This window comes from Miniopterus natalensis, chromosome 19 (genome assembly GCF_054644295.1).
Source record: "Miniopterus natalensis isolate mMinNat1 chromosome 19, mMinNat1.hap1, whole genome shotgun sequence".
Classification (NCBI taxonomy): Eukaryota; Metazoa; Chordata; class Mammalia; order Chiroptera; family Miniopteridae; genus Miniopterus; species Miniopterus natalensis.
The window spans coordinates 32,146,765-32,173,576 of record NC_142099.1 but is presented as its reverse complement, the minus strand read 5'-3'; the positions used below and the strand labels follow the sequence as shown (position 1 = coordinate 32,173,576).

Here is a 26,812-nt window from a genome sequence, read left to right as displayed (position 1 = left end):
TTGGCCCTTAGTTTTCTCTTGTGAAAATGAGACCCCTCCTAATCCTATAAAATAATTGCTGTAAACTTTCAAAATGTTTTATGCATGAGATAGTGGTTATGATCATTTTGCTTAAAAACAAATAAAGAAATATGCCAGGTGCTGGATAGAAAATAACATCATGTGGTGTCAGGCTTTAGGAGGCTGGGCACCAGGGGCTGGGCATTCCAGAAGCACCAAGGCCAATAAACGACAAAGAAAAGAGGCAGATCCTTTCTGCTCTCCAGGCATTTGTCTCTCCATCTTGTTGGGGCGACTCTACAGTTCGAGACACACTCTCAGCCTATAAGTCCTAGTGACAGCCTCACTGCAGAGGTAACTGTGTACTGGTTCCTTTCTAAATGCCCTCCCCAGGAACCAGCGTCTATCAGGAGTGATACCTGGCACTACGCAGTCAAAAGCAGCAAATTCAACCTGGATCTCCATGGCCCTTTGCAGGCATGCACGTTTGCACACACACACACACACACACACACACACACTCCCCCAGGCTGGGCGCCTGGAGCTTCCACTGTGATAAATATTAAACAGCCAGAGAAAGACACTCAACTCCTTCCACCCCTGGGCCCCTCTTGGTTATCTGCCGTACACCAAGCTGCTTCATTTCCATAGCTCCTGAGAATCTGCTGACAGAGAATTAGCCCTGGACAGGCTCCCCATCCTGAGGACGCGTTGGCTTCTGGCGTTACAGCTCATTAGAGGGAGAGAGGACTGCGAGGTGAGTGGGAGGCAGGGCTGCCTAAGGCCCATCCCTCCCACTTCCTTCTTTCCCAAGCTAGCGAATTCCAAGCCAACACTGTCCACACTCCAGGGAAGATTTCTGCTGCCAACAGAGGAGGGGAAGGTGGAGAGAGGTTTGGCTTCTTCTCTCCCCCTCCCCCTCTGGATCTCATCATTATTTTCAAGGCACTTATCTGCTCCGGCATTCTGTCCCAATTAAAAACCAGCTAGGCTTACATTTCCAACAGCCCTGCCGTGCCGGCTTCCCGGAGCTCCTCCAGTCATTCCCGGGAAAGCGCACTCCCCGGCCAACTTCTTCCTGCCAGAGTCCCTCTGTTCTCCTGACTGCTGCTGCACAGAGAGGAGGCCTAAGTGAGGCAGGCCCTGGTGGCACCTCCAGGCATTCGCAAGTGCAGAGCCCTCAAAAGACACGGCCTCTTTTCCTTTTGCTGCCTCCAGACCAAAACAGCGGCTCTGCAGGCTCTGGGGGCCCAGCTGCCAGCCTTGCACTTGCACTTGCACTTGCTCTCTTCCCCTCTCTGTCCTGGCTCCACCCCTCCCATGCCACAGTCATTTCCAAAATAGCAAGCAGAGGGTGTCCTCCCGCCAGCAGCTCACACCTCCCAAAATGCTAGGTGCTGCTCTGTCTTGCTTCACGCTGCCTGTGCTCACGCTCCCCTCCCCGCCCACGTTTCCTTACCCACGGTGGCCAGTCCTGGAACACAGGAAGGTCATCTTGAGCAGGGACCTCAGCTCAGACAGAAAGCACAAGGGTAGGCTCGGGAGCCAGCGGATGGAAATCACAAACCAGGGGCAGATCCAGGTTTCCTCCCTTCCATCCCATGCGGATGGCCCTCCCCGTTTCTCACTGTATCATCTCCTGACCCTGCCCTGGGCCTCTGTGTCCCTTTTATTTCAGTGATAGGAGAGAGGAAAGCCTAAGGCAGCAGGGTAAGCACGGGAGGGCCTGCGTACTCATTAGTCAGGGTAACAGCTCATTGTGTGCATGTGTACGTGTGTCTACGTGTATATATGTGCCTGTGTCTGTGTACATGTGTGTCTATGTGTGTATGTGTGTGTTATGTATGATGCATGAGTGTATCTATGTGCGTAGTGTGCATTGTGTAGTATGTGTCTAAATGTGTGTATGTATGTGAAGTATGTCTATGCGTGTAGTGTGTCTATGTCTGTGTAAATGTGTTCATGAGTGCTTCTGTGTGTAAAGTGTGTGTATGTATGCTAAATGTGATGTGTGTCTATGTGCTATAGTGTATGTGTCTAAGTGTGTACATGCCTATGTGCGTGTACATGTCTGTTGTGTATGCCTGTAAATTGTGTCTATGTGTATAATATGTATGCACGTGTAGTGTATGTATATGTGTTGTTTGTTGTGTGTGTAGTACGTGTAAATGTAGACATATCTGTGTGTACATGTCTAATGTATGCATATGTGTCTGTGTGTAATGTGTGTGTAGTGTGTATATGTGTGTGTATGTGTGTGAATGGGGGCAATATGAATATCTCTCAGGGGAACTTCGTGGGGAATCTTCATGTTCATCTTCTACCCTAACTTGGACTGTCTCATCTTTAAACTGATTATTTTACTTAGATTTCCCTTGCCTTCTGAGAAATGAAGATGACCTGTGGGTACTCAGCATTTCCACGCCAGTTATTCAAATGCAGAATTTCTTCCTTATTGCCCAGGGCCGCCAGGCCCTCCCCGCCTCTGTGATCAAGATACGGCAGGGCCCTCGAGGACTCCAGGCCAGTGTCCTTCACGATGGCTACATTATTGAATGTCATTCCCGGGATAGCCATTCCTTAACTGTCTGAACACGATGTCCCTTCAAGTGGTAAAAACTGGTTCTGGGGCCCAGAAGGTGTCATGGGCAGGACAAAGGCATTTTCCCCTCACACCGCATCCCAACATGCAAAACTGGGCCAACCCAGCTCCCTGGGGCACCTCACACTCCTGTCCTTGTGCTTCTGTTTTGCTGCCTGCAAGGGGAAAGGGAAATGAAAGAGGGAGGCAGGGAGCTAGCTGCCTGGGGTTCCAGCTCGTGTTTTCCTCCTCTCAGCCCTCCTGAGCGGCCCCCAGCTAAGCCAGACAGAAAGAGGAAGGCGGCTCCAGTCCCCTCCCCTCAACCTCCAAGTTGCCTTCTCCTGACAGTCAGCCGCAGGGAGAGTCCTATGAGGTACTGGGGCAGGGCAATAATTAATTACCCCTCCTCCCCACGCTGAGCCCAGTCCCAACCCCCTACCCTTCAAAGGCTGAGGCAGCCCAGCTGTCCACTTCTGGGCCTGTGGAAGGTCATTCATTCCTAGCTCAGCAGATTTGCTTCTGGTGTCCCACAGAGAGCAGTGACCCCACCCGCAGGAAAGAATTTTACAAAGTAAGTGTTTGTATGAAGCTGGGCTGATGTCCCTCCTTCCACACCCTCAAAGGCTACAAATGTCTTCTTGGTTCCCAATCCAGCAACTTGTGAGGATCAAGCTGTTCTGTGCCTTAGTCTTCTCCTTTTAAGAATGAAACAATGGAGAAAAGGGAACCCTAGTACCCTGCTGGTGGGAATGCACACTGGTGCAGCCACTACAGAAAGCAGTATGGAGTCTCCTCAAAAAATTAAAAATGGAGCTGCCATTTGACCCAGTGACCCCACTTCTAGGAATATATCCTTAGAATCCTGAAACACTAATCAGAAAGAACTTATGCACCCCGATGTTCATAGCAGCACAATTTACAATAGCTAAGATCTGGAAACAGCACAAGTGCCCATCAGTAGATGGGTGGATAAAAAAGCTGTGGGACATTTACACCAGGGAATATTATGCAGCTGTAAAGAAGAAGGACCTCGCACCCTTTGGGACAGCATGGAGGGAACTGGAGAGTATTATGCTAAGTGAAATAAGCCAGGCAGAGAAGACAAGTACCACACGATCTCACTCATATGTGGAATCTAAAGAACATAATAAGCTGATAAGCAAAATAGACCCAGAAACATAGAAGTATGGAACAGACTGACAAATCTCAGAGGGAAGGCAGGGTGGGTGGGTGGGAAGAGATTAACCAAAGAACTTATATGTATATATGCATAACCCACGGCCACAGCACAGGCATTGGTCTGGGGAAGGCCTGGGGCGGGGCAGAAGGGGTCAGTGGGGGAAAGGGGGACACCTGTAATACTTTCAACAATAAAGATAAATTTTTTAAAAAAGAGCCCAGCCGAGCGTGGCTCAGAGGTTGAGCGTCGACCTAGGATCCAGGCGATCAGGGTTCGATTCCCGGTCAGGGCACATGCCTGGGTTGTGGGCTCGATCAATGACTCTCGTCATTGATGTTTCTGTCTCTCTCTCTTCCTCTCTCTGAAATCTTATTGATATAAAAAAAAAAAAATAAAAAAAAAAAGAATGAAGCAATGGTAATAAGTGATGTCTTGTTCAGTAGATAACACAAGTTTCCCACAAGACTGGACAGCAGAGGAGGAAAGCAGATAGTGCTGTGAGGGGGTACAGAGCTAAGGGGGGAACTAAACTCATGGATGGGCTCTCTGGTCCTTGCAAGGGGAGGAAGACAAGGCCCAGTTTAGGTCAGGGGAGCTGAGGTCCACAAGATGAAGTGCTGTCTCCTGGGTTGCCCCAGTCCCTTCTAGCTGCCCAACCTGAGCTCTTTGTCTCCAGGAAAGAAAAGGAAGAGAGCTTCATAGTCCAGGGTGATTCCAGCTCCACAGCCTGCTGGGAGGACACAGGGATGAAAGCCACAGAACCCTTTCACTCGTAACCCCTGTGGGCATAGGTCTGGGGACTGGGTGATGCAGGTGGGAGTTCTATCTAGATACAGAGGTGTGGAGGGACAGCCACATCCACGCTGCGTACAGCCCAGCCTTCTCTGTCACTTCCTTGGCCAGCACCTCACACACAGCAGGGCCTGAATGGCTGTCTAGCGGAGTGGCTATAGAGGCAGGCCTGGTCTGACCACAGCGGGGGGAGGGGACATGTGCCATTCTGCTCTGTGATGCTGAATTGTGAGTGAGAGAGGCAGGAGAGCTCAGCCTCAAATTTCTCTCCCCAGATCCCATGGGCAGGTTCTCCATCTGCTCCATGGCCCCTCCTCTCCCTGCTCCCTCCCTACTGGCCAGCCAGACTCTGATAAGAGCCTACAAGGCAGAGGATTTGCCTGGGGAAGAAGAAAGCAATAAATCAATGGGAGTGGGAGAGCAGAAGCCTGGGTGACTACTTCTGGAGGAAGGAGCCTTCCCCTCGGGGTTGCATGGGGTGGGGGTGCAGAGGCAGGTGGGCTGGCAGCAAAGCTCTAGGGTAGAGTTGCTCCCGGGGGCACAGGGAGAGTCTGCCCCTGTGGCCCCAGGGAGGCTCAGCTGCTTGTCCTTCCTAGACTGGGAGTAACAGGCCAGCGGGGACACACATGGATTGTGGGAAATTCTGAGCATCTCCTTTGCCAGGACTGAGGAGACTGGAACTTCCCGTGTACTTGGGGAGCTTGCCAAGGGCTCTGGGGCAGAGTAATGTATTGGACTGATGTCTGCTGTAGGGAGGATCCAGTACAAGGGCCACCAGTGGAACCAGCCAGAAAACAGCTATGCCTGGGAGAGGCGTCAGTGTCCTCTCCCTCTGAGGACTGAGGACAATCGTCATGAGCTCCTCTGACATCTCAGAGCAAAAAAGTAAGATTTGGAAGGGAAAGGATTCGAAGGACATTGGTAGAAAGCTGTCTGATGAAGACAAAGAATGGACTGCGAGTGGATTCTCCTTAAGGGAAGGGGAGAGGCAGGGCTCCCAGAGTCCGGAGTCTCTGCAGCTGCCCAGTAATGATCTTTTACCTCCCTGGGTCTCAGTTTCTGCACCTGTAACATGAAGTGATACCTGAGTTGCTGGGGGGACTAAAGGGCACACTGAAAGCATTTAGGACAGCAACTTTCAAACCTTTTCATCTCATAGCACACGTAAACGAATTACTGAACTTCTGTGGCACACCAAAAAATATATTTTTTGCCAATGTAATAAAAAAAAAGATATAGCTTTCATTGATTTACCAAATAGTAATAATAGTAATTACCTACTCTCTCTGCTCCAAAGTGACTTTTTGAAAAACCAGGTGCCTATACTTGTATATAAGGATTTCTGCTACCAAGAATTAACCAATAAGATGCACCCTTATTATGTAATGTAACCAATAAGATGCAGCTCTGTTACATGACCTATATCTTTATGGTTCAAGACGGGCCTTCATACTCAAGGTCTATTGTTATGTTGGCTGTTGTCATTTTTTGGCCATTTTTTAAATTTGACAGTCTAAGGGAAAAGAGGTCTGTGTCCCTGACTAATGGGTATTGCATGTTTTAGAAATTCTATGGCTCATCGGTTGAAAATTGCTAATCTAGGAGAATGTTTGACACTTAATAGTTGCTCAGTAAGTGGCTGATGTTACAATCTGTGCCATCCAATTTAGCAGCCATTAGTCATATGTAGCTGTTTATACTTAATTCATTAAAATTAAATAGAATTAAAATCCAGTTCCTCAGTCATGCCAGCCACATTTCAATAGCCACAGTGGCTACCACATTGGACAGAGCAGTTGTAGTGCACTCCACATGTAGCACAGTCTATTCGACGGTGCTGGGCTAGATGTCTCGAAGCCACTTTCCAGTTCTAATATTTTGGGACTCTGTGAACTACTTAACTCCCAACCAGTTTGCCCTTCCACCAGCTGTGTGCTACGTGCCCTTATAGTCTTCAGTTAAACCAAAAAGAAAAAGGAATCTGCTGCCAACAATAACAAAAACATTAAAATGTAAAATCAAAAGGTACATTTCAAAGTCCAATTAAAATTAATTTGAATAATCCATCATTTTAAAATAGTATATGTATTTTTTAAATTTTTTTTAAAGGGAAAGTTTCCCCAATTTATTTATTTAATGTATCTTTTTTTATTGATTTCAGACAGAGGAAGGGAGGAGGAGAGAGAGAGTTGAAACATCAATGATTAGAGAGTCGTCATTGATCAGCTGCGAGCCCGCAACCCGGGCATGTGCCCTGACCGGGAGTCGAACTGCGATCTCCTGGATCCTAGGTCGATGCTCAACCGCTGAGCCACGCCCGGCCAGGCTAAAATAGTATATGTATTAAGACTCCCCTCCAGAGTTTTAAAATATTGTTACTAACAGCCATAGTGGGGGGCAGACGGGGGTGGGGGAGTCATTTGGGGAAGGTTATAGTGCAGCTCGAGGCCGTGGGGAGAGGGGACATGAAAAAGCTGAAAGAGCTCAGGAGAAAAAGTCAAGAGACACAGGGGACGTGTTCCTCCTTCCTGCCCTCCTTTTTTTCTTGGATTGGTCAACTTCCAGCACAGGCTGGAGGTGGGAAGAGGAAAGAAGTGGTCTGCAGGGCCTTTTGGTCCAGAGCAGGACCGGCCAGCACAGGGGGAAGAGAGCGAGGAGCTGCCACCAAGGACAGCAGGCTTAGGACTCCTCCTGCCCCTGCCCAGTCCCCGCCCCAGCACCCACTCAGACCTGGATGGAACCTGTGCTAATGGCACATGAAGCAGGTGCCAGAGTGTGTTCATGGCCAACTGTGGCTTAGAGAAGGCAGCGAGGGTCTCAGAAGAGTGAAAGAGGCACCTCCAGGCTACCCAAGCCTGGAACACAGACAAAGAATGGCTCTGGGAGGAAGGAAAAAGGGAGGAGGAAGAAAAAAAGGGGGAGGAAGGAAAAAGGGGGGAGGAAGGGAAAGGGGGGAGAAAGGAAATAGGGGGAAGAAAGGAAATAAGGGACACTGCTGCTCCCTCCCTCGTCCCCCTGCCATGCAGTAGCCTTGAAGGAAGAGGGGCTGTGACAAGGAGAAACAGAATGCTTTGGGAGGTCACTAGAGAGGAAGGATGCTGTGCTGCCTGGGCCAGGACAGAGCCAGTCTTGGGAAGTGACACCTGAGTAACAGGTGAATCTGCCTACACCTGTTGGAGCATATGAACAACTATCCTGCTGCTGCAGCTTCTGCCTGGGCCTGGGAATAGCCCAGTGCAAAACGAAAACGCAGGGCCCCTTGCAAATTAAGAATCGCGGGATGGGAACAGCAGAGCCGTACACCAAGCCCTTCTGAGCACGCGGGCGACTGTGCCCCCGGAGCACCCCTGGCTGGGAGCTCCAGTTCCTCTGTGCACTGCGCCTGGGAGGCTGGTCCACTTGCGGCTAACTCTCAGCACAAGGCAGAGCAGGACCAGTGGCCCCACTCCTCTCCCAGTCTGCCTCCGCCTCTTGCTTGGCTCACATGCCCAGAAACTCGGCTGTTTTGCTCTTGCCCTGGGCTCTAGGGGCTGGCACCTCCCCCTGACTGTGCCTGGTTTCTGTTTGCCGGAGGGCAGTCCAGCCAGAGAAAGCACCCGGAAAAGCCAGCCACCTGGGTGGGTTTGCCCTATCTCTCAAATCTGCCCTCAAGACGGGCACAGGGAGCACTCTGTCCCTACCTCACAGATGCCTCCAGGGCCGCCTAAGGTCACTATTATTTCACCCAAACCTTTTTCCTCCCAAGAAAGAGACAGAGGACAAAAGGGCCCCGGTTAGAGGGGTAAAGTCAACATTTCTGCTTTGGCGACTAATCAGGCTCCTTTTTTGTCACATGCACGTGCGAGTACACACGCAGACATCGGCGGAGAAGAGTCGGTCTGATCCACGCCCAGCACCAGAGCCAAGAGGCTCTTGCCCACGCTCCCTGCACGCGTCCGACTTGTCATGAGAAGGTGCCAGAGTTGAAGAGCACAAGTGTGCTGGAGGTTGAGGGGCTGAGGGCCCTAAACGGAAAGTTAAGGAAAGCGGACAACACACACCTGCACTGGAAAGACTGGCACCCTTTCTTCCTAGATTTCAATTTTGCTCCCAAATGACAACTTTGTCTTCTTAACGAGTTATCAGTTCTCCCCCAGCTCTCTGCACTGCCCCCCCCCACTGTGTCTCCCTTCCACTTCTCCACACCTAATAAAAGGGGTGAAAGGCAAGACAGTCAGTCTCCCCCGCCTGTGCCCTCTGCCATCCTAGGGTGGCCGGTCCCAGGATGTCGCCCTCGGGAGGCCGCAGCGCTTCTGCCTGGAGCTCGGAGACAATGGCTCAGAGAGGGAGGAAGAGCAGCAGCTGCAGCTTTGTGTGCAGGGTGGCGACACAAAACCATTGTCTCGCATCCGAGCAGACAATGGTTTGTAACTCTGGCTTCTGTGCCAAGTAGTTCACCCCTCGGACTAAAACAGTCCCGAAGGTTTCCTTCTAATAAGCAGGATGATACAGAATCTGGCCCCAAGCTGCGGATCTGTATCCGCTTGTAACAAAAGCCGGCTCCAGCTGAAGAAATGGGTATCTCTTGTGTTCCCTCACCTGTCCCAGAGCCACCCAAACATGCAGTGGACAGACCACCAACCGCTCACTCACCGGAGCTCGGCTGCTGTCCCCTCTGCTCTCGCCTGACTCCTTTCACACTCAGGAACAGGAGAAAGGCTTCCCTTTAATACTCACCAGGTCCCTGGTGGGTAACAATCATTAACAGCCACACATGCTGACTGGCCTTAACCCCTTCAGCGCTGGGTTGTCTCCAGCTGGCTGGTGGGCTGCGGTCCCCTCTTCCCAGGCCCGAGGAAGTGGCGACTGCCACTTTGGCGCCATGCACCTGAGCAATGCGCTGCCTCCCACGTGCAGAGGGAGCCCTCTGGTCCCACCCCGCCTCCCCGCCTGATAGGAGCACACTCGCAACCTGAGGCGCTTGGCTCTGGCACGGTGCCCAATTGGATGAGCCCACATTATGAAATATTTGCTTCATGGGCCAATCGAGGAGCTGCGATCTGGGGGAGGGAATGATATTTTATTTATTCCTGGTGGAGGGAGAACAGACAAAGGTAGTCATAGCATTGCCAGGTCCAGGAGGCAGGCTTCAGGCTGGTGGAAGCACCTCTGTCCAGGTCCAGGGCACAGTCAGCAGTTTTAGCTCCTGGCTGTTTAGCTAGAGGGTTTTTTTTGCCTTAAAAACTGTCCGCCTCAGTTTGGAGAATGAAACTAGGAATTGCAATTGAACGAAAGAAAGGAGACATCTCAACAGGCAAAGGATTTCCCAGTTCTGCATAAACTACATGGCCACAGGTGGTCTTCATATTCCAAAGTAGCAGAAATCATTTTTACAGTCTTTGCAGGATGCATATGAAAGGTGAGCAGGAATGGGTAGACACAGACCCCCTCTTCAGCCCTTTAAAAATAGGCAGCTGATTTGCGGAAATCGAAATTCTGCATAAAGGTATCTACATGTAGGATGTATGCAAATCTATGCAGATATGTGCAAATGAGTAGCTCCAGGCTCTTCGGAATAAGTCCTTGCCAGGATTTTTCTAGTTTGAGCAAAAAATCAGGTAGTTTCCAAACCCTATCTGAGAGCATCTCACTAGAGCATAAAGATATCAGTAGAGAGAGCATTAAGAGCTCAATAAACAGATTTATTGAACATTTACTACATATAAAGCCTTTAAGAGCAGTCTAGTAGAGATTTTAAGCCATGATCATAAATATGGTAGGATATATAGGAGAGTGGAAATGCCCTCACTCTTAACACCCACAATTCATTCTCTCTTCACCTTTCAGGTCTCAATGGATGACTGGGCTGCTCCACTTCTGGCCGGCCTGGGTCTAGTCGCTGGCACCTTCTCCTTATCACTGCTGGTTCCTATTTGTCTATCAGCAGTCCAGCCACTGTGGCTCAGGACCTGGGCTTAAACCAGGCAGGGGCCTTATCTTATCTCCTGGGTGCCTCCCCAGTGGCGGATGGCGGGTTGGTCCTGGTCTCTTAAAGGGGCTGTGCTACGTTGCCACCTGTTTCATTCACCTTCCAGTATACACCCCAAACCTAGGGAGCACTGCCCGTGGAGGGTCAGATTCGCCATACCACCCCTCTTCTGGCACACTTTACAGCCACAGCTGACTGCAGGGTTGCTAATGGAATGCGTTATTGACTTAAAACAGGGAAAGGTGCTGATGTTTACATGCCATTTTAAAGGCTTCTCAGATCATGCAAATGTCCTGCACCTCAGTCTTCCCAGGCTCCTGCTCTGTTAAATTACATTTTTAAAAGAGGATCAGGACACAAAGTCCATACTTTAAAAAATCAGTTGTGTATGAAAAATTTAAAAACCACTTACAATAACTTAAAATACATGACATATGGATAAATTTGACAAAAGATACGCAAAACCTATACACTGAAAACTATAAAACATTGCTAAGAGAAGTTAAATAGAATCCAAATAAAAGTATAGGCTGCTTGCATGGGCCAGAAGGCTCAATATTGTTAAGATATCAATCTCCCCATACTTTCCTATGCAGTTATCATAATCCCAAACAAAAATCCAAGCAGATTCTTTGTAAAAATTCACAAGCTGATTCTGAAATTTATACGGAAATTCAAAGGACCTAGAATAAGCAAAACTTTGAAAAAGAAGAATAAAGTTGGAAGGTAGACTACCTGACTTCAAGACTCATTATAAAGCTACAGTAACCAAGACAAGGTGGTATTGGCATAAAGACAGATGTACAGATAAATGGCTTAACTAGTGCCACCCCAATAAATTCAAATTAAAACATAGATAAATGGAATGGAAGAGTCCAACAATAAACCATGCCTATGTAGTCAATTGATTTTCAACAAAGGTGTAAAGGCAATTCGGTGGGGGGATGACAGCCCCTTCAATACAGGGTGCAGGAAAACCTGGCGAGCCATTTACCAAAACAAAACAAAAAAACCCTGACCCTACTACCATTCAAAAATTAACTCAAAATGAACTAAGATCTAAATGTAAGAGCTAAAACTAGAAAAAAACAGGAGAAACAGCTTAGTGACTTTGGGTTTGGCGAAGATTTTTTGAATTTGACACAAAATGCACCAACGATAAAGAAACATCAATAAGCTGAACTTCACTACAATAAAAAATTTTGCTCTTCAAAAGACATGGTTACAAAAGTGAAAAGGTAAGCCGTAAGCTGAGAGAAAAGATTTGCAGAACATATAACTGGCATCAGACTTTTATGCAGCATAGAAAGAACTATTACAGTTAATATTAAGATGGCAAAAAACACAATAAAAATGGGCAAAAGATTTAAACAGACATTCTGCCAAAGGAGATATACAATGTCAAATAAAGGGCATAAAAAGATACTCAACATCATCAGTCACTAGGGAAATGCAAATGCAAATGCGGTAACACCACACACCCTAGGAGAGCTCAAATGAAGCCCGACAGTACCAAGGGTTGACACAAAAATAGATGACCTGGAACTCAGACGCACCTGGCAACAATGTAGATGGTACATCTGCTTTGGCAATTTCTTAAAAAGTTAAACATACAGTTACCAAGCAAGCCATTGATTCTCCTGGGTTTGTACCCGAAAGAAATGAAAGCACACGTCTGCACAGAGATCGTACACAAATGTTCATAGTGACTGCTCTGGAAGACCCCAAACTGTAAACACCCAAATATTCATGAAAAGATGAGTACAATGTATGTGTCACATCCATACAAGAGAATCTGCCTTAGCAATAAAAAGAAATGAATTATTAATCTACACAACATGGATACGTTTCAAAATACTATGCTTAGTGAAAGAAGCCAGACCGTCCACCAATACTAGTGTACAGTGTATGATTCCACTACACAAAATTCTAAATAAATGCAAACTAATCTATAGTGACAGAAAGCAGATCAGAAGTTGCATGGGAATGGGGTGGATAGAGGAATTTCAAAGAGACAGGAAGAAACTTTGGGGACTGATGCATATATGTGCATTATCTTAATTACGGTTATAGTTTCACAAAACACATCAAAATTTACCCTTAATAAAAGTATAAAAAAGAAAAAAAAAAAAGCCTTCAATGGAGACACTAAAAAAAATACACACAACTACTCTTGGACTCACCCATTACGTTTTTACACTGTGATGGAATGCGGATGAGTGGGTGGGGGATGGAAAGGGATCCCAGCTTTTCCTGTGACCTGTTTTAGTCTGACAGAAATGCTGATTAAAGGCAGGAATGGATGGCCCTGAATCAGCCAGGACTCCTCTCATTGATTTAGGTCAAGTAATGTGGCAGACCTCAATATGGCCTTTATAAAAACAAAGGACTGTAAAACCCTTTACATTCACAAATAACTCTCACCATTATCTCATTTGACTCTTTCATGGTCCTATGAGGTAGGCAGGAAAATATTAACACTTTCATTTTACAAAAAAACCCAAAACACCAAAAACAAATCTGAAGCTTAAAGAGGAAGATAACCCAGCTCCCACCTGGGAGGCAAGGCTGAATCCTAGTTGGTCCACACGTCTTTGCTGCTACCTCATGACCTGCCCCTGCAGCCTGGCTGACACCCCTCCTGGTGTCCCTCCGCCCTGGCTTTGTCCCAGAGCCGTGGGGAACATGGACCTATACTGTGGTGCTCACCCAGCCCTGGGTGGATGCTCTCTGACAGCGGCCAGTAACAGACCTGGAAGGGGCTCCCGGGGGTGGACACATCTAGGGTCAGAATAGGTTCAACAAAGGGGAGCGATGCAATGTTAAGACAGGGAAGACTGGTGGACGTGAGGGGATCTGAGGATCTAATTAGATCACACATTTGATGAGAAAAGAGGGGGGGAAATCCAATCAAACACCACTCCCAAGGCAGGAAGTCTGGTGGGTGTGGAAGCAGCTGGAAGCTGTTAGAGGCTCCAGGCCAGAGCCCGGGCTGGCTCCAGGCCTCGGTATCCCTGCTCTCCCTCCCGTTCTCTCTGTCCCCCGTCCTCCCTCCTCCTCCTCTGGCCGGGGTGCAGGAACAGTGCTGGCTGGGAGCCCCGCCTCTCTCCCCCTTGATCTGAGGACAGGATGATGGGAAGAGGGAGAAAACTCACCCTGCGAAAACTCAGTAGTCAAGGTTAATAATATTTTAATGCCGAAATTTTTAAATAAACATTAATGCAAAAAAATCTGTGATGAATGAAATATTTTCAATAAAGACGGGATCAGTATTACTGAATTTCCCTTTTGCTTGAGGCTCCTCCATGGCTTTGGAGTGGCACTGGTACTGATCCCATCTTTATTGAAAATGTTGATATTTTGTTCTTCATGAAATTTTTGCACTTTTGAATTTTTTAAAATACTGCATTAAAATAATGTGGCCGACCTGAATATGGTCTTTATGAAAACAAAGGATTATTTGTTCTATGACAGAAGGGGAAATATCAAGTGAAACTCTTTACAGTTCGCAAAGCACTCTCATCATTATCTCATTTGACTCTTTTATGGTCCTATGAGGTACACAGGAAAATGTTATTTATCTCGATTACTGAGTTTTTTTGTTTTTGGTTTGTTTTTAAAGAACAGTTTATTGAGTTTTAGAGAGAGAGGGAGGGGGAAGAGAGAAACATCTATCGGCTGCCTCTTGCATACCCCCTGCCAGGGATGGAGCTGCAACCCAGGCATGTGCCCTGACTGGGAATCGAACCAATAACCTTGTGGCGCACAGGATGAGACCCACCCAACGGAGCCATGCTTAAATTTTTCAACATTCTCTTAAATTCTGAGCCTGAGGAGAGTGCCTCAATCACCTTACCCTGGTGAATCTAGGGGTGGGGGTGGGGGGGAGATGGGGAGGCTGGACAAGGCACAGAAAGGACTAGGGAGCGCCCTGCACTCTTCAAACACCCACAGAGCAGGGATAACAAAGAAAGGCTGAGAAACTTCCAGTTTTAAGGGGAGGTAGATACATGTCCTGGATTAAATTCTAACAACATTAGTAGGGCAACTGGTGAAATTTAAATGTGGACTGCATAGTACGTAAAAGTTTTGTATTAATGTTAGAGCTCCTGAATTTGTTAATTGAACTGTGATTATGCAAGAGAATATCCTTGTTTTTAAAAGGGGAAAAAAAAAAAAAGATGAAGACAGCCCGGTGGGTGACAGCTGCCTGAGAGCTACAGTAAACCAAGAGGGGACAGTAGAAAGTGGCAATGGCAGAAATCTTGTCCCAGAGACTGGGTCTTGGAGGACTGACTGGGCATTTTTCTCCTCCCAAAATAATTAATCTTGAATTCCCAAATCACTCCTCACCCTCCCCAGGAAGATTTGACGTGGCATAGGAAAAACAAGGAAATTAACAGTTACCTAAACCATGACACCAGCAAATCCTCTGCTTAGCCCCCAGAGACAGGTACCGCCTGCCCGGGGCTGGTGCAGGAGGAGCTGAGGCCGGGTCAGCAGCCGAGGCTGCAGTTAGGAGGTGGGCGAGCTGGGGCTGGCGCCCAGGGCAGTCCACGGGCAGCTCTCTCCCCACTTCGTGTTCATTGTGCAAATCGAAATTCCCTTCTCATGCATCATCCTACAAGCTAATCTTTTAGTTTATTTTTACTAACTTGAATCTGCATTGGCCTTGAGATTTTTTGGCTCTGGAGTCAGACTGCCCCAGTTTAAATCCTGGCTCCACCAGTTACTACCTAAGGGGCTTTGGGTGAGCGACTTAATCTCCCTGGGCTTTCATTCCCCCATCTGTAAAAAACGTTAATATTAAGAACCTACTTCATGGGTTTTTTCATGAAGGATTAAATGAGATTATACAGCCCTGCTGGCGTGGTTCAGTGGTTCAGGAGATCACGGTTCGATTCCCGGTCAAGGGACATGCCCAGGTTGTGGGCTAGATCCCCAGCAGGGGGCATGCAGGGGGCAGCTGATCAATGATGACTCTCTCATCATTGATGTTTCTATCTCTCTCTCTTTGCCTTCCTCTCTCTGAAATCAATAAAAATATATTTAATAAATAAATAAGATTATACAAGCAAAGATTTTAAGAGCAGTCCTGGCACCCAGTAAATGTTCAATAAATGCCAGTAATAATCACTATCTGCCTCTGCCTTGGACTGGCCACTCATGGGAAGCAATGGCCTGATATTGACTGTAAATCCCCTCAGCACTTTGACACGTGAAGATGGATGCCTAACTGCTCCTAAAGAAGCCATCCATCAAGGTGGCACCTAGCGATTCCCTTAAGCCACCACCCACTTCCTTTTCCTGAGGCATCAGAATAATTGACACCTGAGGAGCTCAGGGAGGGCTGCCCCTAGCACACTGCGACCTGGAGGTGAATTTTTTTTGTCTTATCACACTTGGAACTTGCAAAGCAAGTCAGTTTTAGGGGTGACATCACCGGGCAGAGGAGTTAACTGAGAAGACTCAAGTTCTAGTGCATATGCTGTACCCATCCAACTGTACATAGTATGAGCAAGTGCTTGCCCTTGGGGCCCACTGGACATGAGACAGGGGCTCACCTTGCCCCTAGAGTCAGTGAGGGGACAAAAGAGGCCACAGAGTCCTGAGTAGTTCAGGTTCTTTGGGAAAGCCCCTCTCTAAGGCTAATTTCCCACCTGGAGCCCTCTGCCCGTTTCAGAGGTTTGGGTTGATCTGGGGAGGACCCGAGGCATGAGAAAGTGAAAAACCCAGCAGGTTATGTGTAGGGTGCTGAGGAGCAGGCCAAGGGCAGGGTGGTGAGAGGTCAACAGCGGTCAGATTTAGCCAAGATGGTCCCTCTGCAACAAAGGCAGAGCCGGGGCAGGGCGATTTTCTATCTATAAAGAGAAACCCCGGAAGCCCCCAACCACACACAGGCATGACACAGGGCGATTTTTTATCTATAAAGAAACCCCAGAAGCCCCCAACCACACGCAGGCGTGAGAAGACACCAGGGGAGTGTGGAGGAAAGGGCTGCTAAAGTGGTGGGGAGGGGAGGAGGGAGGGGGAGGGATGCTGGTGCATGCAGATGCAGGGGCAGAGCCAGGTTGTGTGGGGCCTGCAGCTTACACAATTTGGGGTGTCCTCATTTAAAAAAAAGACTGCAAGTATAAGTTAGATAGGGCCCTGGAAGGCCAGTGCAGGTGAAGGAGCCTTAAGCTGAGCTGTATCACCTCACGGGAAGTCAGCCCCCACACCTGCCAGTGTCCCACTGGCACCTGTCTGAGCCCCTGCCCCTGCCTCAGTGCTGTCTCTCTTCCCCTTTACACACTGCTTTGCCGACCTGATTTGTTTTTATGGCAGAGAGCATGAATTGGAGCCCCCACCCCTTGGAATTACATTCCTCCCCCCCCCCACTGCAAGGGGTATTTGCATTTTGCACCGATCCCCCACCCCCTCTAATGCCCTGCACCATCACCATCACCACCAGGGCCCAGTCTCCTCCACCCCATGAACTCTGCTGTGGGCAGCCCCACCTTCACCAAAGGGCACTGCAGGAGCCTCCAAGCTGCCAGAAGGGGTGAAACAGCAGTTCCCCCAGCCGCCTGGCCCCCTGCATTCCAGCCCTGCGCCCAGAGTTTGACCTTCTCTGTGCTGGCTGCAAATGTGCTCTGTTACAGAAATAGCCCAGCTCCTGGGCCCCTGCAGGCCCTCCTCTCCTCCTCTCAGAGACACCCCCACCTCCCAGGCTCCAGGGGAGTCAGGCAGGATCAGAGGGAAGCACTCGGTTCTTCATTCCTCTCCCACACACCCCTGGCAGAGCAGAGCGAAGCGGGCCTGCCTCCCCCTCCTCCCAGCCCCAGACCTTCTGTTCCATGTCTGCCATTACACTGGACACAGGTAAGAGGTTTGGCGAAATAAGGCGAAATAAGATAAAGGGGTACAGCTCCATGAAGAGATTATACAACTGACCCCTTAAGTTGTCTCTGCTCTGCTCTGCTCTGAAACAAACCCCTGTCTTCATGCAAGGGGGTGATTTCATAGTCACTAATTGGATCATAACCTGAACAAGAAGGTGGGCATGGTTGTCCTCATGAGCCCAAGTCGAAATGAGGGACAATGGATTCAATTATGTTATGAATAACTGAGTTCACAAACGGTGATGAGCTTTTGGGTGTTGACTCCCTAGTGTCTGACGGAACAATTACATCTTGTAGGAAGGACTTTACTAAAAGGATAGAATTTTACCAGTGGGCACGACAGGGGCCAGAATGGCCTTCAGGGTTCAGGTCTCATGCCTTTTCTACCCACAGGGAGTGGCGATGACCCCACAGCCATGCTCTGGGCTCCTTCAGTCACACTGCCTGCTACCTGCCAGGTCTTGTCCATCCCCATGGCCAGGCAAGAAAAGAACTGAATCGGGAGGTTAGGGGTGTATAAACTCCAAGAAGGGCTAATGTTATGATAGATGGAAAGTACCCACCCCTTTCTAGAAACTGCCCTCACCAGTGCTCACAGTTACAGTGGAAACAGCCATGTTCTTCAAGCCGGACAGCTCTCTTGGTTATGGGGGTGGCCACCTGGTCCCTGCTCAGCCAAACCCCTTGCCTGGGATGAGAACTGGGATTGAGAGAGAAAAGAGGTCCCTCCTCTCCAGGTGACATGCACACAGGGAGCTGCCAGAGGCATCTTCCCTACTCTGTAGACTGACCAGGATGTCGTGAGGCCCCTGCAGTGAGAGCAAAGGTTGAAGCCAGCACATGGAGAGAAGCAAAAACAAGCCCACACTGGAAGCATCCGGCTTCTTGGTTCTAGTTTGTTCCTGTGGCCCAGCCATTTCTCTGACCTTTACAATAAAACCCCCTTTGGGGCTTAAGCTGCTATGAGTAGTTTCAGTAACTTGTGTTCAGAAGTCCTGACTATACCAGGAAGAGGGACAAGATGACCACGGTGACTTCCGGAGGCCTCAACACCTCATCAGCTCTGCATGCATGGGCTGGCATGAGGAGGCCAGGGCAGCGCAAGGCAGTGCTGGGAGAGCTCGGCTGGCCTGGAGATCAGGCGCCTGAGAGGACAGGGTGAAGGGCAAGGTCGGAGAAAGCAGATGAATTCAGCACTACCGGATTCAGATTAGCCCCTGGGATGTGCGGGAGGGAGCTGGCAACAGGAGAGGGGCCATAGGTGAGCTAAGATCCCTAATGAAGGCGCAGGTGAGCGCTGCTGACGGATGGGCTTGGAGAGTTCCGAACCACCAAGCTCATAGCGCTTGACATATGTCCCATAGGAGAGCCATTGTTCAGGGGACAAAAACCTTGTGTTCTTTCTTCTGTGCTCTCTAAAGCAAATATGGGTCCTTGGCTGCCGTGGAGCCTCACAGTTCTCTCGGGCCAAAGGGTCCACTCTGCCCCTCAGGTCTTCTTTAGAAAAACCTACTTTCCTGGCACCAATTTCATGAGCTAATGGTCCCTTTAAGAATATTTCCTCCATCTGTTCTCTAGTTGGCTAGAGCAGATGTTCCTTGTTCCTATGGCAACGAACCCACCACCCTTCCTAATGGTATCTCCCTAGTGAAGGACACAGCACAGGCCCTCCCCTACGCTGCTCGGAGTCCCCTGACAGCAGGCGCTTCACCACACAGGAGCACATGCACCCGGGGCCTGGAGATTGAATTCAAATCATATATGATCTAGAGATGACCCAGAAATGGCAGCGGCCATCTGACACACTTAGAATGTAGGGGGAGAGGAGTTATCTATGCCATTGCCCAGACAACAGGTCAATGTCCATCTTTCAATAAAGTATTAAGAGCATAGTGTGTCTCTGGCAGATTGAATTAGTACTTCCCTTGACCTTCCCATCACCAGTGAAGCCCCTAATTGAATTGTCCTCATTTCAAGCTGCACATCAATACCATCCTTATCTGGGGCTCCTAATCCTTCCAGACAGCTCTTCTCTCAAGGCCGGTCCCCACTCAAGGCAAGACTTCTAGCAGGAAGGACTGTGCTTTCCATGGGCTCTTCACAGGGGGCAGGAAATGTCCCCCTACAGGTGATGCTTCCCTCACTAAACTCAACACGACCCTATTGTTCTTGGCGCTCAGTCCCCACAAAGCCAGCTGGATTCTTCTTGAAGCCATAAAGCTGACTGCACGTGAGCTCTCTCTCTTCTGAGCCTTTATGGGATTCCAGTAGTCAATGTACAAATCAATGAAACCTATCCGGTGTCTAGAAAGTGCCTCCCTGATCAGAGCTCCCCACCGAACCCCCAGCCGCGACTCTCCTCCACTCACTCGTAGAGAGGTAGAGTGTGCCATGGCTCCGACAAGGAAGCCTGGCTCTAGAGGCAACAGACCTGGGCTGGAATCGCAGCTCAGCTGTGTGGTTGGAGTCACACTTATCGGCTGAAAGAGGGGTCAAGTTCTGACCCCTCTTTGAGCCCCAGCTTCCTCGTCTGTGAAATGGGAATACGAACTGCACCTGATAGGACTTGGGAGGCAGCACAGAACTGCAGTGCCCCAGTAGCATTTCCAAGTCCACAAATATCTGAAAAATGGAAAGCTCTCTTCTCAACTGGTGGCAGAACCCAATGTGACTTGACCCTAGTTGGCAATCAAAGCATGGCTCGAACTGGCATGAGACTCTACAGCCTTTAATTTATCCCATGCATGTGACTCTTTAAATAGGTCTTGCTGCAGAAATATTAATATATTTGATTCAGGAGCTGCTCCACACCCTGCTGGAGGTTTTAGTAATACACAGCATGGGTACCATGTTACCATCCTGAAAGCCACAGGCCCCAAGGGTTTCAGGTGACGAGTTGTGGAGCTGTCTCTGCTGCTCTCCAACCCTTGTGGGTGGGGGTTTCAGGAGAGCCACCAAAACTGAAGATGCTGACAGCCAATCAAAGCATTTGCCTCATCACAGACTGGGCCTCTCCTGGTTCCCTTGGTTCCTGCAGCCTGGTGCCAGCTCCCTGGAACTTGAGTTGGCATGGGGCAAGGGAGATGATCCAGCCCAGCAGCCCTTAAGGATCTGCTGCTTTTCCACCCGAACAGAGCTGGCAGAAGCTGTGCGCTCTTGTTATTGGTTTGGACTTCAGGTAGAGGCATGCCTGAGGATTCTTCACATACATGCCTCCCAACTCCCCACCTCACTGGGCTTCCAGCCCTCTCTCTGCCCCATCACCCCACAGCTTCATCTGTACTACCTGCTCCCTAGAGGCATTTCCAGGGGAATGGACGGCTGAGCCTCAGGAAATGCTAATGGGTGGAAGGGGTTGAAGTCTGTGGAATCAGACTGAAGAAAGGAAAAGATGCTGAGTGTGAGGGAGATGAGGGAGATGGGACGCTCTGGGGTGAGAGACAAACACATCCAACACACAGTAGAACAGGTTTGGCGTGTTTCTCCCGATGTGTTTCATGGCCCCAGGAGGCTTTTAAAATGGGAACCCAGCTCTGTCCAATAACTGAACAATATCGGGCAATTACTGTCCTCAGGTCTCTCGGTTCCAGAAGTGCTGTGGATCTGCCATCTGGAGAGTACCCGTCTCATGCTGCCACCTCCAGCCACTTTTCCAACAGGTATGCAATTGTTGGGCAATAAGTAGACCTGCAATTCTGAAAGAGATAGTAGACTCTCCTTCTCTTGCAATAGTAAAGTCTGCTTCAAGTTCTGGGAAAGGCCCTACTGTGTGCCTCTGAGACTGAGGCATGCAGTTAAACAAACAGGATAGTGGTAATCAAATTTAACACCCTCATTTTACAGATGAGGAATCTGAGGCCCAGACAGGGAATGAGTTACCCCAGATCATGCAGCCAGTTACACAGCCTCACCATGACAGGGTTGGGGACAACTTTAAGGGCCTAATCATGTCTTTGTTGAGCTTTACCACTGGAAATGGTTAACATCTTCTGCCCTCTTGGGTTGAACATCTCAGAAGAGATCCTATCTCCAAGAATTTGACTGCACTTCACGTCTCTGTGTCCCAAACCTACCCAAACTTAGGACAAAGTTCTCATTAAAGCCTCCTTGGGGAAAGTGACCATCACTGGCGACCAGAGATAGGCTCAGAAGAACAACTGCCTTGTCACCATCATTCACCTGCCCCGAACTTAGGTGGAGCCGTCGGATAATCTATGGCAGAGATCTTTAATCAGCACTTCCCGGATCCTTTTTCAGCTAATGTGAATAGGTCCGTGGTGCCTGTCATCAGTGACAGGTGTAGGCTTTTCCGTAGGACTTTTCTTAAGGGCTGTGCTGCTATGCTGACCTTCCACTACCCAGAAACCTTTTGGCAAGGAGAATCTCCTGCACCTGGGCTTGGTCTTCCAGATCAGAAAGAAGGTCTTAGGTACTCTCCAAAGGAGCATCTAGTTCAATTTCCAGGGTGACTTCAAACTAACTTTCCCTAAACGATGTCTCTTCTACAAGTCTGCACACATGTGCACACCCAACCACATGTCTCAAGCTGGCGGCTGGAGCTGCCCGGGGATTCCCACATATCTGTTGCTATTCTAGACCTGCCTCCTCAGAAGGTAGAAGACTCAGACACTCTAATGCCTCCAGGAGCCTCCAGATTTAGAAAAGCTCCCGTTGAGAGCTCAGGAAGATCCACCACTTCAAAAACAGAAAGCAAGGTATTTTAATGCCCTTGACTCTTGACCACTGGCTACAAAGGTGTTTCCAAATGATTACCACTGGACACCAAGACTCCAAATGTAAAACACACCTCATGCTGTTCCCATAATCCAATCCATAAAATCCCCCCATCTTTCCAAAGATAGAAGGTAATTATAGGAACAGGAGCTGGCAAGGCCTGATCCCAAGCCTCTTGAGAAGGGAGGGTCTCAGTCTCTCTGACAAAGGGGAAAAAGAAATGAGAGCACATTCCTTTTCCAATGGCCTTGTTCTTAAGGTAGGAACCTCCCACACCTCAAAAATGGGGAAACCAAGACAATGTGAGGGTATCATAGTCCAAGGACTCACAGGGAAAGGAAAGTGAAGAGAGATCAGAATCCAAGTTTTCTGGAACCTTCCCCAAAGAGCCCTTATCAAGGAGCATCTCATCTGTCTGGAGAAGATCCTGCCTAGAGGCAAGATTTTTGGATTTCATGAACCAGTTAAATTTCAAAAACTGAAATTTAAGGAACCATTAAAAGCTTGCCAATTTTTAAATTTTCCAAATAAGGACATTTAAAAAGGCCAACTACTATTGATCGACTCTCACCATCAGCTCATGAAAAAAATAAGAAAGCCATAACCTCAGAATAAATATTTGAGTATATCTCCTGCCTCCAAAAGAAATCCTCTAAACTAAATACAGCTTGCTTTAAAAAAAAAAAAAAAAAAAAAAAGTCGGTATGTTTTCCCTGTTTATGCCATTTCACCTTAGACTGGTGAAAATTCTGTCATAGACCAAAATTTGAAAATCACTGGGCCAGATGATCTCTTGATGTTCCTTTTAGCTTAAGTCTAAAAATTAAGAGAGACCCTAAGCTTTGGGAATCTGGAACTTTCCAGGACTCCTGGGCAGGGCAGGACAGATACGGAGGGGAGGGGCACACACTATTCTTGGCTCATGTAAATGCACTCTGTCAACTACAAAGAACTGAACAAATGTTGGTTGTTGTTTTATAAATCCAGTGCTCAGTGAGCATCTACCTCCACATGAGCCCATGAATTTTACAGCTCCTTTGCCTTTCAGATAATTCAGGGAGAAAGGGAGGAAGCCAGTCTGCCCCAAGTCAAGAATTATCTGAGACAGAAAGGTGGTCTCCGGTGAGTGGTAGCATCAAATCCACAACATAACAGAGACCCAGACCCACTGCTGCCATTCCAGTTGCACAGTTAGAAGCCCAGGGAGGACTGACTCCATTCCAGGGAGCAGTTTTCCCTCTGCCTCCCACAGATTATTGCTCCTGCTCATTACTCAGTGGAAAAAGTGTGGGGGATGAAGGGGTAGAGGGAAGTGGATATATATGGTGGTGCAGAGGAAAAACACACAAAAGCACTGGCTCAGGAGCTGGATGTGGCGCAGTTGGTCAGGCGTCGTCCTGTGCACCAGGAGGTTGCAGGTTCAATTCCTGGTCCAGGGCACATGCGCAGGTTGCAGGCTCAATCCCCAGTAGGGGGCGTGCAAGAGGCAGCTGATCAGTGTTGTGCTCTCACATCAATGTCTCTTTCTCTCCCTCTCCCTTCCTCTCTCTCTAAAAAATCAATAAACTATTTTTTTTTAAAAGGACTTGGGTCTTGATCCTAATTCTTGCCCTTCTGCATCCTTTGGCTCCAGCTTCCCCATCTCTGTTGTAGGAATACTATTCTGTCTTCCATATAGGACTGCACTTAGGCTGTGAGATCTGCGAGTCTTATCCAGCTGTGCATACTCAACATATAACACAGGACCTCAGAGAGAACAGGGGTTTGCAGACATCTGCTAAACTGAGCCTATGAAGTGCACTCCAAGCTGGAAAGCACTCCACGACTGTATAAAGGAAGGGTTATTATTACCTGTTGGCCAAAATTAATCACCACAGCATCTATCAAATATACAAAGACACTGGAATTCTATTTGGAAGTAGCTGATGATGTAAATAAATAGTAATTTTTTTAAATGCCCACAGTTTCCAAAGTAACCAGACGGTACAACCTATTCCTTACGTCGCCTAACAAACAGCTGTGTGACCGCCTTGCAGCTTCGACTGCGCTCTAAATTTCTCGCGCTGAAAGTGCGCTTTGATGGGGTCTGCCCAGCCCTCGTCACCTCTCGGCCGTCTCTCCTGTTATGTCCAGAAGTCGGTGGCAAAGGCTGGTTCTCTCACTATTTTGGGTTTCATCTATATTGAGAGCTGAGGCCCCCTGGTTGGCAGCAGCTTTGGAATGTGTGACAGCTCTGGACTCCTCGGTCCCCTCTCCTTACTCATTCCATCCACTCTATGTTCTGCCTCCAGCTCACCCCACCACCCCAAGTGGGCTTTTCAAAAGCCACCTCCAGCCTCTTGCAGGGTCCCACTGGCGTGGCCCACCCACCCTTCCTGCCACACCCTGCCTCACAGCATGGGCCACCCGCTGGGAATGACTGCACAGATAACGGGACTTGGCACGTAGGCCAGGCTGCCAGCTCACCAGCCCTTGTATGAGGTAGTCTCTGACCTCTGCTCCTGGCCACCGAGGAACACCATGCAAACCCTAGGCAGACAGAGCCACAGTCAGCCAGCCTGACCCACCTATCACCTCCTCACCCAAACGTCTGCTTTCAGGGAGAGTGCCAAGCCCCACGCCCTCTCCAGACATTGGCCTGCATCCTGCCCCATCCCAGGCACTGAGAATAAAGTGCTCCTGTCCCTGGCCTCACAGCTTTGATCCCTTTAGGCTAATCCCTGGTTCCAGCTAATTTCACATGGATTCCATGCTAGTGTTCATACAGGTTACACCTTCCAGCCCCGCAAACGGCTGCAGGACTCAGCTTATCAGGAATGTTCCCAAGTGCCTGCAAAAACCAGGACGGGCTCCAGGGGCCTTAGTCCTCTGGACATCTATCTCCAGGACAGGTCTTTGTCCCTAAATTCCCTCTGCAGCCCCCTACTTCCTGGTGAGGAACTAGATACACTGGAGAAGTCAGGAATGTTCTCTAACTTTTGGATGGGAGACCCTGAAGGACGATGGACATTCATGGGACATTCTTATTTGTTAGAAGAGAAGGAGGGGAGAAATGAAAGGAAGGAAGTAAAGGAAGATTTGCTTTCAATATCACAGAAGTGCCCCGATGTATGTGAGCTTGCACGCACGCACTCTCTTACACACACACACACACACACAAACACACACCCCTCTCATCACTCCTCTTTGCCCAGCATGTGCGTCCTTCCTCGGGGTCCTCTCCACTGACAGTTTGCATAGCTGCAGGCCCTCCTAGCCCAGGTCCCCTGGACCCCAGATTTTACCTTCCATGCTGGAAGTCAGGACCCAACTGGAAGACTCAGACCGCTGATTGGGAGGGAATGAAACAATACTCCAGATCCGAGAAAACTGCCAAGGGTGGCGGATGCAGCTCCTGTGAGAAGGAAGGAGACGGAGAGAGCCCGCGAGTGCAGAAGGTCCCCAGGCTTCCAAGGAAGGCGCAGCGTCGGCTCTCCCTGCTCCAGCGCTGACTGAAAACCAGGGGAAAGTCTCCGATAAAGCAGGGTCTGAAATCCGAGACTGCAGGTTGGCTGACTCCTATATAAACACGCTCACACCCCGGCCCCTTGGTCTGATGGCTCGCCCGCCCGTTTTCCTCCCTCCTCGCCCTGCCTGCAACTTGGTAACATCAGACAGCCCTCTAGCTGCAGCTCCTCGACTCCCAGAGCTCAGCCTGCAGACAGGGAGACCGGCAGGGGTGGTCCACAGTCTCCCCAACCCCAACCCCCTGAGCAGATCAAGTCCAGGTGCTTCAGCGGCGCCCAGGGTCATGGGTAAGGATGAGCAAGCTTCCAGTTTACAAGCAACTTCCAGACTGTTCCCCACATCAAGGAATAACAGTCTCCCCTGAGGTTCAGATCCCAGATAACTGGTCTGGCGTGTACTAATTGCTAAATGCACCTTCCCCTCCCCTCCTCTCCCTCTTCTCTCCCAAGTTCCTGTGTCTGGCTGCTACAGAGCCACCCCTTTCCCTAACAATTCACTGGTAATAAAGCCAGGCCATGTGAGAGTGGGAAGGGAAATCACAGTGACAGTGGCCTCAGTTTGCAAATAAGGGACTGAGGCTAGGTCGATGAAGTGGCTTGTCAAAGCAGCAGAGGTACTCCCAGCCCAATCTGGCCTCTTGGGTGATGGAATGGAAGGAGAAAGCTTTAAATGTCAGGTGGGATCGTGCTTTGATACAACTTAGATACTCACTTGAATCACTGAGTGTGAAAAAAGTCACTTAACCTTCCTGGGCCTCAGTTTCCTCATTTGTAAAATTGAAAATGTAACAATTCAATAAGGTAACAAGTATAAAGCAGTAGGCACACAGTAGGCACTCACTAAAGGTAACAATTCAATAAGGTAACAAGTATAAAGCAGTAGGCACACAGTAGGCACTCAATAAAGGTAACAATTCAATAAGGTAACAAGTATAAAGCAGTAGGCGCACAGTAGGCACTCAATAAAGATCCACCGCCCTCCTGCTCTGTTGACCAGGGCACACTCCCTTTCACTTCTGACTCAGAGGTTAACTCTAAATTGCCTTTCGTATTTACTGTTCCTTCGGGTGTTGGTTTAATGTTTCTCGTGCATTGTCTTTATGTCAATCTGACTAGGAACATTCACAGGTCACTTTGCACAGTGCCTGGAATGCAATGTTTCATGCC

General features: G+C 48.9%; 1 protein-coding gene across 1 annotated transcript in view; it reads right to left on the bottom strand.

Moving 5' to 3' along the window:
* PLEKHA6 (pleckstrin homology domain containing A6) overlaps positions 1-25,553 on the bottom strand; it is a 66,476-nt gene extending 40,923 nt beyond the window's left edge. The window contains exon 1 of the mRNA XM_087827860.1: positions 25,424-25,553. The gene's annotated coding sequence lies outside the window, so the exon portion shown is untranslated. The remainder of the gene's footprint in view (positions 1-25,423) is intronic.
* Between the last annotated feature and the right edge of the window lie 1,259 nt (positions 25,554-26,812).